This window comes from Pinus tabuliformis, chromosome X (assembly GCF_031772625.1).
Source record: "Pinus tabuliformis cultivar Carrire ecotype Pingquan chromosome X, CPIR1, whole genome shotgun sequence".
NCBI classification, from domain to species: Eukaryota; Viridiplantae; Streptophyta; class Pinopsida; order Pinales; family Pinaceae; genus Pinus; species Pinus tabuliformis.
The window spans coordinates 1,024,142,649-1,024,160,924 of NC_142308.1; the positions used below are offsets into that span (position 1 = coordinate 1,024,142,649).

The 18,276-nt window shown below is 31.8% G+C and overlaps 1 non-coding gene across 1 annotated transcript; it reads right to left on the minus strand.

The window, feature by feature from the left end:
- Nucleotides 1–249: 249 nt before the first annotated feature.
- Nucleotides 250–323, minus strand: TRNAP-UGG (transfer RNA proline (anticodon UGG)). Its single transcript has one exon. It is a non-coding gene; the product is annotated as a tRNA-Pro (tRNA).
- Between the last annotated feature and the right edge of the window lie 17,953 nt (nucleotides 324–18,276).

Here is an 18,276-nt window from a genome sequence, read left to right on the forward strand (position 1 = left end):
TTTGATAGGAACAGAATCACGCTCTGTAGGATTTGAACCTACGGCATCAGGTTTTGGAGACCTACGTTCTACCGAACTGAACTAAGAGTGCTTTCTTTGATATTCGGAGATGAAGGAAAAATACCTTTTGTTGATACTCTTAGAGCAAAACACTTTCGCATCTGATACGATTCAATTATTTGATGTTCCCGTCGAATCGATATCAAATGATCTTTCATTCCTTTCTTTCCATAGAAAAGAAGGGAAGGGTAGGGATGACAGGATTTGAACCTGCGACATTTTGTACCCAAAACAAACACGCTACCAAGCTGCGCTACATCCCTTCTAATCATTAGACAATGTTATTTTAATTTTATTTTATAGAATTCGAAATATGTTTCCCACATTTTTCCACCTTCATTTCTCTTCGGTCTCGTGAGTGAAAAGACTTTATACATGTAAGGTCTATTATCTAGAATATCACTATTAATTATGGTGATGAAACATCTTTTTCCCTTTCTATAAATAGGACCACAGCCCGGATCACATTATATATATATTCATCAGTTCCGAGTTTTCTCTAGGATTCATAACTATTGATACGGTTGAATCACTTACACATTATGATCAATAAGGAGAATTTACAATGCAAGATCTAAAGACCTATCTTTCCACAGCGCCTGTGTTAGCTATTTTATGCGTCAGTTTTTTAGCCGCCCTATTGATAGAAATCAATCGTTTTTTTCCAGATGCTCTTTTTCTTTCTCTTTCCTTTTTTTAATTTTTTTCTTAAAGCCAAGGGAAAAAAGATTGTGCTAGATTGACTTCTCCTACCTCTTGGAGAAATTAGTGCATTCAGCCCCAAAAAGGATCTAAGTTTAGGACTGGAAGGGGGTAGAATTCAAGTAGAAATATTGATCTAAAGATTCTTTCCACATTCAATTTTGTAAGTAAAACTGAAAACTCACTCCTGATCAATCATTTTTTTACTTTCAAATGTTTCACCGTAGGATCTCCAGCTATCAACTTCTATCCCTTTTTCCCTTTTTATTTTTGAGGTCGAAAAGCAAAACCAATATTCAGAGTAAGTTTATGGCCAAGAGCGGAGATATAAGAGTAACAATTACTTTGGAGTGCACTAGTTGTACCCAAGATAGTGTTTATAAAAGATTCCCGGGGATTTCTAGATATACGACTAGGAAAAATCGACGCAATACACCTATTCGATTGGAATCAAATAAATTTTGTCCCTATTGTTACAAGCATACCATTCATGGAGAGATAAAAAAAAGAGAATAAACGTACTACCCATGGATAGGAATAAATCACAGATATAAAAAGAAATGGTATTTCAACAAGATCTTTAATGGAACAATATTTTAAAAAGATTTGGAATAAATAGTATTCAAAAGGTTCATGAAACAAACTATGGATAAACCCAAGCAATCTTTTCATAGACATTTGAAACCAATTCGCAGACGTTTGAAACCAATTCGTAGATATTTGAAACCAATTCGTAGACATTTGTCACCTATTAGGTCGGGAGATCGGATCGATTATAAAAATATGAGCCTAATTAGTCGATTTATTAGTGAGCAAGGAAAAATATTATCCGGCCGAGTGAATAGATTAACTTCAAAACAACAACGTCTAATGACTAACGCTATTAAACGAGCTCGTATTCTATCTTTGTTACCTTTTCTTTATAATGAAAACTAATTTGATCCATGGGAAATAAGCCTACTCCTTAATCAAATTGGAGTAGGAATATATGTTCGATAAAGATGCAAATCTTGAGTCTATTGTTGAAAAAGTCAACAAGATTTCATTTTTGGAAAAGAATTGGATTGAATTCTTTTCATTCATTTCCAATCCAATATGAAAAAACTTTTCAATATTTCGACCTTCCCGGAGGGAATTCTCCAGGAGAATCTGTTCTATCCATTCCATCTTTACCTATTTATTTCATCTATACCTAACCTATTTCATCATACGATAAGTTGTTAAAGATGGTGGAAAAGCAATTACTATCTAATACAGCTATTTGTGCAAGTGTTTTACGATTTGGAAGCAACTGCCTCTTGTACAAATATTGGATGGATCTATTATAAGAAACCCCATTGGCACGAGCTGCTGCATTGATCCGAGTAATCCACAAACGACGAAGATCTCTCTTGCGTTTACCTCTATCTCGGTGGGCGGAAACTAAGGCTCTAGCTTTCCGTTGGTTAGCAGTTCGAAAAAGTTTCGAATGGGCCCCTCGAGAGCCTGATACAAATGCAAGAATTTTTTTCCGACGTTTTCGAGCTATATATCCACGTTTCACTCTGGTCATTGAAGTTTACTCTCATGAATCGCTAATATTTTTCTCGGTTAGTCATTTGTTTTGTTTGGTCCATTGAGAATAACACTGATTCTTCTTATTTAGAAAATAAAAGTTCCAATGGCTTTTGCTACTGCAACCTTCCCAACCATAATTCCCTTTGGATAGGCATCTGTGTTCAGTTTGACTTGGTTAAACTAGTTGTATTTAGTCTAACTGTAGAATACACTAGTGATGAGTAATGTGAATTAATTATTAATTAATTCACTAATTATTAACTCATAAAGCAACTAAAGAATACATCAGTTAACTCAGTGCATGGACAGTTCAATGGAGACAGGTGTTAGAGGTTGAGATTGCTATCAGTTGTGACTATAGTTGTGCATGAGATCTTGCACAATCAATGGATTGAGTTATGCCAATGAGGATTGCATGGTTCAGCCAAGGAAATATGAGTTTGGTTCAGCCATTCATCATTATTCTCATGCAGGATTGCGCAGTGGAGGCAGGCAAAGCAGTGGAGGAGATTTGAACCTGTGATTGATTCAGATTTGAGCTAGTTTTGTGTGTATCACGTGGAGATAGTACTGAGTACTTGTGAGGAGTATTGTACTATGTATTGTTACGTGTTCTCAATCATTATAATATACAGATAGTGTGGGGTTTTCAGCTGTATGCTTTCCACGAGTTACATACTGTGTTAATGTGTGCATGCGATTGATGTTTCATTGTTTTTAATGCTGCTAAATTGATGATCAACGTAGAGGAGGTTATGTATTATGCATGTATTCCGCAATAGTGTATAATCGGGATAATCTCTGTGAATAAGTGTCATATTATTCAAAATTTCTACATTTTACTGTTTTATTCAAGCTCCATAGTAAACTTGATTTCGGAAGATATAGAATTAAGATGATTGAAAAACTTCTCCATGTTCTAAAATAGCAATAATAATGCCTTATATTCAAATCTTATGAAAAGTTGTTTAACAAAAAGAACAAAAATGTTGTGGATATGAGGAATAAGAATAGAGATATTATATTTTAGAATAATTTATGATACCCTTCAATTGCATTACCTTTTCCCCTTGGACAAGGCTCCACCTATAATTCAATGGCCTAAATAGTGAAAACATTGTGCTTTATTAAAATATTATTTTTATAATTTAGGAGATTGGGAGGTTCGTAGTTATTTTAGGGAATAAGTTCCAATATGGGATGCCAATCTCACTCTTTTTTTTTTTTTTTTTTTTTTTAATTTTAAAAAAGATTAACCATCTCTATTCAAATATGAATGAAGGTTACATTTTTCATGTAAATATTGCATTAAGAAATTTAACATCATATATCAAGACACGTTTCATTTTAGTACCTTTCAAAGTTATTCCTTAGTCCTTTTTTCCTTTTCTTACTTTTTATCCTCATGCCACTCCCTTAGAAGAGGCTCTAAATTGAAAGCATCAATTCAAAAGTGAAATAGTTTGGATTTGTATGAGAAATTATATGTACTAAATTGACTTGATTCTTAAATCCTTTATTGTACTTAGAGTTTTTAGATCCATGCAATTTCTCGATTTTGACTAAAGGGGATTCAAGCAAAAGTAGTATAAAACATAGAAGGAATGAATTCATCAACATGCCCTTCTAGACAGCCAATAATAACATTCTCTAAAATTGTAGCCTCTTGAATTTATATATTATATTCTGTTTTTTTTTTCATTTGTTGTACATGAGAACATGAATTAATCTATAAAATATCATGGATATTCCACTGGACAAATTTCCATAGAAAATATATTAAATTTAATCGAAATCTATACTATGAAGAGTAAATTCCTTTATCTTCCATATATGTTATGATTGATTATGTTGTTATGTATGCAATATATAAAATGTAGAAAATGGAGAATAGTGAAATACAAACACACACCAACCATAATGAACACCAAGATATGCTATAGGAAATACTTCCTAAAGAAAACCCAGTTAGAAGGTGAGCCTACTCTACTCTATTTTTCTGTAATGGAAATGATGCAAATCCAAGGGGTAAGGCAATCTTATTCAGTTAGTTAAGTCATATGGCCCATGTGATGTTACAAAATAAAAACCTATTCTATTCCCCTCTCTTTGTATCCAGTCTCGCGAGTTCTTTTATACAATAGAACAAAATGCACATGAATAAAATGGAACCCCTTTACCCCCGTAAAGTTTGGATTATTACACAACTCGATAGCCAATTAGGATTTAATTTTGACTCATTCAACTCTCAACTAGTTAGAAATTTAACCCTTATATAGCCTTATTCATAGCCTTCATGTGGCTGTCCCATTTTCAATCGATAACCGGGGCTGACATATAATCCTTTAGAATAATGTTGGTGAATTGCAATAGGTAAATTTTTAGAGGCATAAATTTTTTATCCCAACTCTAATTAACATATTTACAGAACCATTACAAAGGTATTTCAATCTTTAATAGCATAATAAAATTTAACACTTTTGTTAGGATTTTATCCCTAAAGAAACATCATTTAAGGCCTCAAAAGGGAACCAAAATGTTCTAGACCCCAATTTTCCAAACTATGTTTGGTCAATAAAACTCCTTCTCTAAGTTCATTCCTTCAAATTTTCCATTCTAAAAGCATCAATATGGATGAAAAATAATGTAGTTATCCGATAAATATCATATGATTTTGTTCCACAAAATATTTACTGAATACGATTTTAAAATTTCATTAAGATTCAATATGTTTACAAGTTTTCATGGAAGTTGCCTTTCATTAGTTTTCCGTTCTTGCTCATCAGCAAGCATTTGGAGAGAATTCCACTAGAACGCAAAATGCTTACATGGTTGCATTGGTTGTTCCAGTTCACTTGATCAGGTGATGTATGGATCAATTAGAGTAGGTGTGATGAATAAGCTCAATTCTGATCATCTTTTTCAGTAGTATCTTCCAGTAAAGTTTTCAATTAGTCTACAATTCAGGTTTTTAGTTTGTAACTCTGATTTTGCCAGTATCAATGTTGCAAATCAAATTTTTGGTAGTACAAAATCATCTCTCTGTACATAAATGGGATGCCTAAATGATCTTAGCATGCATCATTTGACCAAAATATTGCAGCTTGAAGACTCTTGTATGTGATATGTCCCAGCCCTATTCAAAGTTGTAAAGTGTGTTTTCTGATGATCTCCTTAGTACTAGTGGTAATGCTTCTAAGGACAAGGGTAATCTTTTGATAGACTACAAGATGGGGCAAATGAATGGAGCAAAAATTATGGGAATTGAATAAAACTGAGTGGTCAACTGAAGAAGAATGGGGTTCATCTGAGGATGGGAATGTTCTTTTTGATGGCAGGTCACATCCATTGCAGCGATTCGGATTTAACAAACACCAATTCTTGGATTTCGTGTTTCTTGGCTCTTCGATGAGAAGAATGAAGGGAAAATACATGTTAATATATTATTTGTGCTCTTTGATGGAAGTTTTGCAATGAGTGACTGAAAAATACATGGTGAGAGAAAAATGCATATTATAGTAATTGAGGAATGCTTTTCACTTGTTGAAGTTATAGTATTGAATTTAACACACTAACACTTTACAACAATGAACTAACAATCTTCATGATGAAAATGACAATATGGAAGATTTATATGCATAATGAAAAAGGCAATGTGGGAGATTCCAATCATGTTCCAAGACATTTTTTAAAATGTGAATGTGAGAAAAGGTTGTTGTGGAAGGTGCTGTTTGTATATGGGAATTTCCTGATCATTGTGTGTAATCCTAATGTTGATAGATATGTCTACTAAGTGGTTCCAGTTAATGGGGCATTGATTTGAGCATTCAATATATTTTTATTCTTTATCAAAGTATTTTTTTGCTGTATTTGCATTCTTCAATTTATGCTTACGACGTTTCCTTTGCAACATCTAGTGCAAATGCTAGTTATAAATTGTACGGTTATTTTGTTAGAGAAAAGGATAGTTGGTTATTACAAGCTTGTTAAATTGTTATAAATTGTACCATTATTTTGTTTGAGAAAAGGATACATGTTTTGGTAATTATTAAAATAATATTAATGTCTTTTTAGAGAGATATATTTTATTGAAAATTTGATGATTCTTTTAGGATTTGTTCTTGGATGTATGGAAACATTTTTGAATGATGCATGAAAACTCAGATGCCCCATTTGTAAATCTTCATGTTTCCCGACCCTAGACCTGCACAAAAGTGGGCATGACTACACAATGCCAAAGGCCGACGATCACTTTTGGGGAGTGAAGAATCTTGATGTTAGCACACCCCTCCTCCCTACAACGAAAAACCCTAAGAAACATCGTCATCGACTTATCTAAAATAAGCAATATATATAATTGTTATTGCTATTATAAAAATGTTAATATTAATATTACTTAGATTTAATGTTAAAATATTATTAATAATAATCAATAATAATATTATCCATTGTTTACTAAAATAACCTAATATTATTATAAAATTAAATGTAGCATTATTAAAGCAACATTATTATAATTGCTAATACCAATATTATTAATGTTATCGATAGTACTATTAATAATATTTTTTTCTAAAAAATATTAATAATAATTAACACTAGTGTATTATTGAACCTTTTATTAAACCTAACTAAATATTAGTAATCTTATTGCTAAACCTAATATTAAGAAAACCTAAATGATTATCCGGAGTTGATTATTACAAGCTTGTTAAATTGTTATAAATTGTACGGTTATTTTATTAGAGAACAGGATAGTTGATTATTACAAGCTTGTTAAATTGTTATAAATTATACCATTATTTTGTTTGAGAAAAAGATACATGTTTTTGATAATTATTAAAATAATATTAATGTCTTTTTAGAGAAATATATTTTATTGAAAATTTGATGATTCTTTTACGATTTCTTCTTGGATGTATGGAAATGTTTTTGAATGATATTTGAGTCATGTAGTGTAATCATGGATTCTTAACGCGTTATAAATACTTTTATTTAATAAGAAATACATCTATCTCTTAAAAAAACATTGTATTATAAATTGAATTACAAAATTGAATTGAAGTGGACATGTGGTCTAAGGAGATGTTTTATAATGTAATGGGCATTTCAAGAGTGAAGTCACTTTTCAAAATAGGTTATGCATGTTTTACAAGGCTAAGTTTCGATGAAGTGAATATGATGTGTTTAAACACTTGATTTAGATATGCAAGGAAGTCACCTCTATGCATTCTGTCCATTGATGTAGTGGGGTTATCATTGAATTTTAGTCGTCCAATTGGAATTTGTCATTAAAGAAAAAATTAAAATGCTCGCTTCCAATAAAGAGAAGCCTTTCCATATTATTATTTATTTTAAAAAAATAATAATTTATAAAAATAAAAAATGAAATTGTATATTTTAATAATTAAGGAAATCAATTAATTTTAAAAATAAAAATATGTATTTTAATAATAAAAAAATTGACTAATTAAAAATATATATATATATATATATATATGATATATCTTATATTAAAAAGATGACATTATTGAATATCCTTCAAAACAAAAGCACTTTCCCTTTTATATTTTTATTTTTAAATATAAATAAAAATATTATTTTTATTTATATCATTATTATTTTTATCATTAAAGCAAAAGTATTAGAGTATTATTTTTATATTTTTTGGAAAGGAAAATTGGCAACCAAAATATGTCGAAATGTCGATCAATCGGGTCTTGCTTACACGGGCATTTGTTCTTTCCAAGAGAATGTTGCCATATAATAAGATTATTATAGTTAACCAATCATGTTGAGCAAAATTCTTTAGAATTTCCCTACCATTCAGAATTTAAGAGGATACTATTAAATAAGAGTATGATATTATTCAATTTCTTTTAAAGATAAAAAATTATATTCACAAGGTAATGAATAATATTTTCCTAAAATTTCTCCAATCTTTCATTAAAATTGTGTATTAAAATTTGGATATCTTCTTTTTATTAAAAAAATATTTTCTTTTTCTCAATCAATGATGTGGCTCTTCAAATGATTTCTTTCTTAACTTTTGGATTGAGAAAAATAATTGTTTTCTTTTCTTTGCAAGTGGTGTGAGTCTTGGTAGATGACTACTCACTTAGCTTTTGGTTTGAAAAAACAATTTATTTTTATTAAAAGAATATTTTTCATTTCTTTGCAAGTGGTGTGAGTCTTGAGATAAGTGTCCACTTAACCTTTGGCTTAAGAAAACAGTGCCCCAAGGGCATCTAAGTAGTTGAGAATCATATATGGGGCTTGGGTCATACTAGCCCTTTAACATGGCTGGCCACACTAGCCCTTTAACATGGAGCTTGGGCCACACTACCCCTTTAACATGGCTAGAGCTTGGGCCACACTAGCCCTTTAACATGGCTAGAGCTTGGGCCACACTAACCCTTACACATAACTGGATTTAGAATTTCCAACCAATCACCTTAATATCATGGAGTGCCTTAACAACATACCCATCACCATCTACTCTATGATTATTAAAAAAAAGTTTAAAATGTATTTAAATAAAAATACAAATAAACAATGTCTTTTATTTAAAAAAAAAAAAAAAAAAAAACTTATTGTAAATTTAAAAATTGCTAATAAATTTTGTAATATAACTGAAAAATAGATTTTGCTAAACATAACCATTAATGTTTAAAATACAATAAAAATATTTAATATAATTAAAAACAATAGCTGAGTAAAGGTTAGAATTTTATTACAATGATGGTCAAGTTGGATTTAATAAGGTAAGGATTTACTATAATAATAACTACAACTAAAGGTAGTGCATTTTATACTGGATTCAGTTTAGGCTAAGGTGTAAGGTGATCCGGGGTGGAGAGGCCTTAAGATTAATTGTAGTGTATTTTTTGTAATAAAGTTTATAAATGTAGTTAGTTTGTTTGAAATTTTGGTTTCAAAAATATGATTAATATGAGAATATAGATAAGTAGAATGTTTATTTATTTTTTATAAAATAAAGAGTTTAGATATTTTTTTTTTAAATTAAGAAGTTAGTAATGAAATATTTTATATAATTAGAATTATGGGTTTATAATGGTCTTTTATTTAATTATGGATTTAGTTAAGGCTAAAACAATTAAAGTAATATAGGATCCAAAGATGTTGCGATAAATTTACAGTAAACACTTTCGTTACAACAAAAAGAGAATTATTAAATATCTCTTAATAATTTTTATTTTTTCTGGAAATTAATTCAAAAAATTGGTTATGAGATATTTAATTAAACCAAAATGATATGGTTTTTCAGATGTTTACTACACTGTTGGCTACAAGCACATGATATTATTATATATTTGGATGAGGCTAATGTGAGAGGATGTGAAGGTGTTCAAATTAGAATGGGTATTACCTATAACAATGATGGAGTACTTGCCTACATAATTAAAATTCTTGGATTATATTTTCATGAAAGGGAGATGCCACCTGTACTCATCAAAATCCCAAATATCTCACTTCCCTCACCAACTCCAAGGTTGGTATAACATACAACACTATTAAAAACTTTAGGCCGAATAAAATAATAGTATTTGTAATAGACCCCTTTTGAGCCTCCTACACCCCCTTTTTTGTCCTTACTTATGTAATCATAGCCCCTCATGTTTTTTTCTTTCTCTGTTCATAGCCAATGCTGAATTTTATAATATTCCATTTACATTTAGATATTGGATTGTTCAAATTTCATCCTTTCATCATTCATACATTTGCATTTTTATTTTGGGGATCCAACTATAATTTTTACTTTTCCCTCCCACTATATTTGGCATCATCCGTAGTGCACATAACAAAGTATACATATGCATTTCTATTATAGGGATTCAACTAAAGGCATCACAAAATATTATAACATGTTTGTGTAAATTCTAAAAAAGGATAGGGTGCAAGGGAGTCCATTGCGAAATACTTCTATTAAAATTGCTTGCTTTATGTTTGTGATATTGGAAATGACCCTTTCTTACAACATTACTGGTGCAATTCTTAAATTAGAGGTATCTTAACACCTTCCAAATACTCCCAAAGGTTATTTGAAGGGACCATATAAAAATATTTTGTAACGTCAATGAAACAACATAGGAAATTGTCTTTATTGTTTTGAAACTCTTTATCTCTAATCATAAGAATAATTAAACAATCTAAAGTTAAGTGATAACCTTGAAACTAAATTGTCCATTACCTATCTTATCGTAGTTTTCTAGCCACAAGATAATCTTAGTTTATAAAATTATATAATAAAAATTATCCATAAGACGATTTAATCATGATTATCCTATACTATACTTCCAACATTATTTCACCTTGTTCTAAAATAGCAAGAATAATGCCTTACATTCAAATCTTATGAAAATTTGTTTAACAAAAAGACCAAAAAGGTTGTGGATTTGAGAAATAAGAATATAGATATTATATTTTAGAATAATTTATGATACCCTTCAATTGCATTACCTTTTCCCCTTGGACAAGGCTCCACCTATAACTCAATGGCCTCAATAGTGAAAACAATGTGCTTTATTAAAATATTATTTTTATTATTTAGGAGATTGGGAGGTTCATAGATATTTTAGGGAATAAGTTCCAATATGGGATGCCAATCTCGCTTTTTCTTTTGCTTTTTTTAATCTTAAAAAAGATTAACCATTTGTATTCAAAATGAATGAAGGCTACATTTTTCATGTAAATATTGCATTAAAAAATTTAACATCATATATCAAGGCACATTTCATTCTAGTACCTTTCAAAGTTATTCCTTGGTCTTTTTTTTTTTTCATTTTCTTACTTTTTGTCCTCATGCCACTCCCTTAGAAGAGGCTCTAAAATGAAAGCATTAATTCAAAAGTGAAATAGTTTGGATTTGTATGAGAAATTATACGTACTAAATTGACTTGATTCTTACATCCTTTATTGTACTTAGAGTTTTTAGACCTATGTAGTTTCTCGATTCTGACTAAAGGGGATTCAAGAAAAAGTAGTATCATTAGAGTATTAAGGTCTTCTTATCTATAAAACATAAAAGGAATGAATTCATTAACATGCACCTCTAGATAGCCAATAATAACATTCTCTAAAATTGTAGCCTCTTGAATTTATATATTATATTCCTTTTTTTTCATTTGTTTTACATGAGGTCATGAATTAATCTATAAAATATCATGGATATTCCACTGGAATGATTTCCATAGAAAATATATTAAATTTAACCGAAATCTATACTATGAAGGGTAAATTCCTTTAGATTCCATGTATGTTATGATTGATTATGTTGTTATGTATGCAATATATAAAATGTAGAAAATGGACAATAGTGAAATACAAACACACACAAACCACAATGAACACCAAGATATGCTATAGGAAATACTTCCTAAAGAAAACCCAGTTAGAAGGTGAGGCTACTCTACTCTATTTTTTTGTAATGGAAATGATGCAAATCCAAGGGGTAAGGCAATCTTATTCAGTTAGTTAAGTCATATGGCCCATGTGATGTTACAAAACAAAAACCCATTCTATTCTTCTCTCTTTGTATCCAGTCTCACAAGCCCTTTTATATAATAGAACAAAATGCACACGAATAAAATGGAACCCCTTTACCCCCATAATGTTTGGATTATTACACAACCCGATAGCTAATTAGGAGTTATGTTTGACTCATTCAACTCGCCTTCATGTAGCTGTCATCGCGATAGGTAAATTTTGAGAGGCATAAATTTTTTATCCAAACTATGATTAACATATTTACAGAACCATTACAAAGGCATCTCAATCTTGAATAGAATAATGAAGTTTAACACTTAGGAAATTTACCCCAAAGAAACATCATTTAAGGCCTCAAAAAGGAACCAAATCTAGACCCCAATTTTCCTAACTGTGTTTGGTCAATAAAAATCCTTCTATAAGTTCATTCCTTCAAATTTTCCATTCTAAAAGCATCAATATGGATGAAAAATAAAGTATTTATCCAACAAAGATCATATTATTTTGTTCCACAAAATATTTACTGCATAAGATTTTTCAATTTCATTAAGATTCAATCTATTTACAAGTTTTCATGGAAGTTTCCTTTCAGTAGTTTTCCCTTCTTGCTCATTAGCAAGCACTTGCGGAGAATTCAACTAGCAGACAAAATGCTTACATGGTTGCATTGGCTATTCCATTTCACTTGATCAGGTGATGTATGGATTAGTTAGAGTAGGTGTGATGAATAAGCTCAATTATGAGCATCTTTTTTAGTAGTATCTTCTAGTAAAGTTTGCAGTTAGTCGACAGTTCAGGTTTTCAGTTTGTAACTCAATCAGGTCAGTTCTGTTTGTATTAATTATGTTAAGTTAGTCTTTGTACATATGACTGTATGCTCAATAAATAAGGCGACTTGGTCTACGGTGTTCATGACACCTCTTTCAGAGATGCCATCCCCAATGGAGCCAATGTTCGTTTCTAGGAGTCACTGGTGATAAAATGGTCTCTTTCATGTCTTAGGTGAAGTTATAAGGTCATATTTTTATGTCTCAATAGGTTTTCAAATAAAAATTTTGGTCACTGGTTTAGTTTGCTTAGGTGTTTTCCTTCTTCCATCATGATTAGGGTTTTAAAAAGTCATTTTGGTACTACCATCATGAATGGTTATGAGTCATGAGTCGTGGATAGAATCATCATGTCAGTTATCATCGTATGGTCAAAGGTCATTTCAGAGGTTTAATGGTCAAATTCATGGTTTCATGGTCCATTAGGTGTCATGATGGAGTCAAACCATCAAAAATGAAATAAAGGTCATATCACACTTAGGTCATCATGAATGGAAGAGGAAATTTTGTAAAAAGGTTCTAAATGATGTTTCCAAGTGTTATGTGGCATCAAAAAGTAATAATTCTCATAAAAATCTCAAAAGAACAAGGTTCAAACATGCAAATTCATTCTTGGAAAAGAACAAGTGGGCCCCATCCCCACTCAAAAGAGGTAAACTCAGCTCATAAAAGGCAAAAAGACAAAGGATAAAGTCATTGGCACTCGTCTACCCTCCTACACTCTTAATACACCATATCCCACACTTTCCCTCATCAAATTCCTCATTTCATCACTTTTCCTCACAAATCCTAGTCCCTACTATGCATTTCTAGACTAGGACTGTATTTGCTAGTTTTACATCCCTTCCCATCACTCAAATCCAAAAATTCAACTTCCCCTCACTCCATAACATCCATCCCTATCTCCCCAAATTTTCCCAAGAATTTAGAGACACCCTAACCCTTCATCTCCCTCAAATTCAAAAACTATGCAAATCACGTGTTTTTCCGTACACCAAACCCTAATTTCCCCTCCCATTGAGCTAGGGTTTGCTATGGATTTTGAGACTACTGAGAAGAGGAGGAATAAGGGAGGTCAGATCAGTAGGTATGAACCAACTTCAGTACATGACATCATGTCTTCACCATTTCTCAAGAAATCATTCCAAGAGACAAATCATTTGACACACATTGGGACAGTCTTACTTCAAAATTAGTTTCTGAAGTAAGGAAGATGAATTTGGAAAAAATGAAAGAGGTTTTTGTCAATCATCAACCAAGGAATAAAAAATACCTTCATGTTATGCATAGGTATTATTATTTTGGAGAAATTCCAAAAATATAGTTGCTACAGGAGAATTGTTGGACTTCTGGAGTAGTCTTGGGAGATTGAAATTTTAGGTGGTTTGGAGAAACTGTTTCTAGTTCTTGATGACCCCATTGTGTAGCAGACATCATAATATTTCCACACATACCACTTTGAGACCAAAAATCCTCTATAAAGGTCTCCAAACACCCTCTCAAAGACCAAACTGCGTTTTTGTTGATAGCACATTGCACTTTTGCAATTTGTGAGTGACCAACTTCAAACTTGGATTCTGAACAAATGGGAAAGAAGTTTTGAAAAATGGAGGAGGGTTTTGTTCATAACATACGAAAGTACATAAATGTCTCTCAGTGTTTTAAAATGATTGATGGGTAGAAAGATATGGCTCCATCTTTGAGACCTTGTTTTACAGAATAACCAGAATTTTTGGAAATATTTGGAAACAATCATAGGGTCAAAAACGCAACGTGCCCCATGCTACGATTTTCCTAGGAGGCTCCGAATGACATTCAGTTTGCATATTTATATTCCTCATGACTTTTACATCACTGCTAGCCTTTGGGAGCATACCTTCAGCAAGTTTTGGTAGGTGGAAAGGGCTCAAAACTACCTAAAAAGCACCTCTCTACCCTCTTTTTGAAGAGCACGTTACGCTTTTGGGAGTACCTCTAGGAGAATGCATTTTTGGAGGGCTAGAATCAATTTTTTTCAACTCTTGAAGATTCCATCTTGTAGAAGACATCCACATATTTCCAATAAGCCATTAATCTCCTGATTTGGACCTCCGGAAGGCCTCTGAAAGTCAATTTTTTGTTATAGTTTTACATGAATGATATACATCTCTCCTTTCCAAATCTTATTTCTTCAGTGATTTTCCTTAAAGGTTATAAGCATAATTCTTTTCATAAAAGCTTTGTTTTTACGGGAATACCATTTTGTGTAATTTCCTTCTCACTTAATGAATTCATGGTGCACATGCTCATTAAGACCTTTTTACTCTTCCAAACCCTACGCTACACTGAAAAACCCTAAAGCCATCACAAAAGTATTGCTACCTTGCTCCTCTATATATTTTTTGATGTAACCCTTTGATCCTTTGACCTAGCGACCTTATTTTCATCCCTAATCCAACACCAAAACCCTAAATCCATCACAAAAGTATTGCTACCGTGATCTTCTATATATTTGTTGTTTTAAACCTTTGATACTTTGACCTAATTACTTGGTTCTCACTCCTGATCCAACATCAAACCCTCAAAATTTCAAAACCTACCTAAGCCTAGCATACCTAGCCTAATATTCTTTTACATTCCAGTCAAACTTTGGTTGTGATTTCATAAAGAGACCCCTCTCTGGTTTGGTAGGGCTAGCTACCAAACTGAAAGCTTGGTTTGAGGTTACCTCTGTCAATCTCCTCCTCGGCCTGGGACATTGTGGAGGATAATAGTGCAAAAGTAAGCCATTTTCTAAAAGGTACATTAATGCACCTGTTGTTTTGAAATATCCTTTTCCCACTGAGGAAACTAAGATGGTTGCACAAAATCAAACATCCTCTTCCCAAAATTCTTTTAACATATTGATGTGTCAAGGAGAATTCAAGGTGGTTGCTTGAACCAAAGATCATACACCCTCAATTTCTTCAAATGGAAGTGCTACAGATAAACCTTCCACTTTAATTCCTCCTCCTTCTAATCCTCTACAAATAGAGAGACAAACTGCTAAAATAGTAATTAGATCTCCTCTCAAAGGAGTCGTTTGTAAGTCTTCATTTAATCTGCATGCTAGAGCTACACAAAAATATAGCATTGTGGAAGACCTAGCACAAGAACCTTCTACTATGTCAGCCTTTGAAGTCCTTTACAGTTGTCCATCTCAATGGAAATCATTGTTATCAACAATTGGTAGAATTGATTCGTAGATTCTAATCTTATAGTCTTTGATCCTGTACCTAGGCTTCTGCATCAACTTGTGTTTCAATTTAAAGTTGTTGTGAAAGGAAAAAATGTTCTTCATACAATAGTAGATGAAGGAGCCTCAACGTGTATAATGTCTATTCCTTGTTAGAAATTCTTGGGCACTCTAACAATCAATCAATCACTGACAACCTTGAGAGATTTTAATGGGAGAGGATTTAAACCTTATGGGATTATAAATGCTTTGCCTATATAATTGGAAGGTAAAATGGTTTTAGTAGTGTTCGAAGTAGATGATGCTCAGCTAGATTATAGCCTCTTACTAGGTTGCAGTTAGACATAGGCTATGTTTGTCATTGTCTCATCACTTTTCCACATGATTTGATTTCCTCACCAAACGAAGGTCATTATCATGGACAAATTAGCCTTTTACACTTCTGATTCTCATACTTCGGGGAATATTCCTTTTGTAGGTAAAAAATCGATCCCTTATAAAAATGTTGGTGTGGATTCATTTAAAGATTCATTATTAATGGGGACTTTCGAAATCCCTCCACCCAATGTTTCTACAACGTTCACACAAGTAAACATGATATCGTCTGGTACCGATTCTTATGATCCATGGATAATACCTATTAAGTCCGATTAGTAGATCTACGACGATCAAATTCCAGTTAGTCCAATTGAGTCAGCTTATGAATTGATCCATTTGGTTTCTCCAGTAGTTTTTGCATTAGACAATCGAGTGAACCCAATAGTCGACGAATATTCTTAATCGTCATGGATAATTTATGTATCAAACCCTGGTTCTTTTAATGGTGTTTTCCCTATGGATGAAAGCATCATGGAATTAATGTCTTCAGATGAAAAACCATGGGATGATAGTCATAATAGTTCCTCTTTTCTACCAAAATTAGAAGTTATTTTGAATAACATTGACTCATTCTTTTTACTTAAGATAGTTGCAAAACCCCAAAATCCTCTTCCCATTTATGAAGAAAATTTTGAAATGAATTTAGGGAGAATATTTTATACCATCGCAATCAAAAACTCAATAAAACCAGGAATTATTGAGAACGTTCACATAGGAGTGTAGGGTAATTTAATTGTTAGTTAATTTACTTATCATTAAATTGTCAAACCTAGGGTTCATGAACTTGCGAATTACACTTGAAAAATATATGTTAGGAATCAAATTTCAATTTAAAAAAGAAAATTATACTCTATTGAAATATATTGCAACACAAAAATAAATTATATTCATGAAAAATGTATTAGATGAGTATGCACACACATTCTTTTTCAAAAGTCTCAAATTATGAACTTGAAAGAAATATTTTAATCTATGAAATTGAAATGGTGATTGAAATGAAAGTAAACTTACTCTATTGGCCTAGAAATAAATCTCTTCTAGTGACATAAAAATAAATCTATATTATTAACAGGAAAGTAAATCTACTCTAATGACTTGAAAGTAAATTTAATATAGAAAGAAACAAATACTATACTAAGAAAGCATTGAATTCTTAATCTATGAAATTTGAAGTTAACATATTCTGAAAGAAGTGAGAGAAAAAATAAAATTACTAATGTTTGCATTGTCAAATTATAATCATTCGTGACTATATATGAATCTAAAAGCAAACAATTTGAAAAGAAGCAAGTCTATGACATAAAAGCAATAATGCTTGACCTACAAAAGAACACAAATGGAATGAGCATAAAAGAATGTAAACAATGCATCTAATTAAAATACTTAAAATGAATAGGATATGATCCATGGAAGAGTTTTAAGGATGCACAAAACATAACATTTAATGAGGAAGTGTTTGCTAAGTCATATTGTTATCAGGAAATCTAGTTTCAATGCAGAGGTGCTAGTCCCACTAAGACGGGTAGCTATCTTAGAAACAAATAGATTAAAGTTACTCTTGTTTTCCTTTATGAGAAGTAGATAGGAGAAGATCAAAGAATACCAACCTCAATCCTTCGCTCGGTTCTTTGCTTGTTCCTTCTCCTCACTGACCGTCCTTTTCCGCTTCTCCCTTGACCGCTCTGCTTCAAAGAGTATCTGTAAAGTCAAAGCAGCATAATACCTTAAAAGTGCAGAGATCTACAATCATAAACAATATAGGACCATATATATATTGACCATACAAGGGCATATACTATCAGGCATACAAGAATGTGGAGGAAAACTTGAATAGCTTTATTAATATGAAGATTAGAAGAGAGGATTACAACCCATTGTTCTGACCCAGCATCATCCTCCCAACATGAAAACCCTTCTTCACCTCATGAAAAGCTTAGATCACCCAACACTATGATATTCCACTGAGAAACCAACAACACTTCCTTACAAGATACAAAACTCTAGCCTCCCCCCTCTGGATTTCTGGAATGA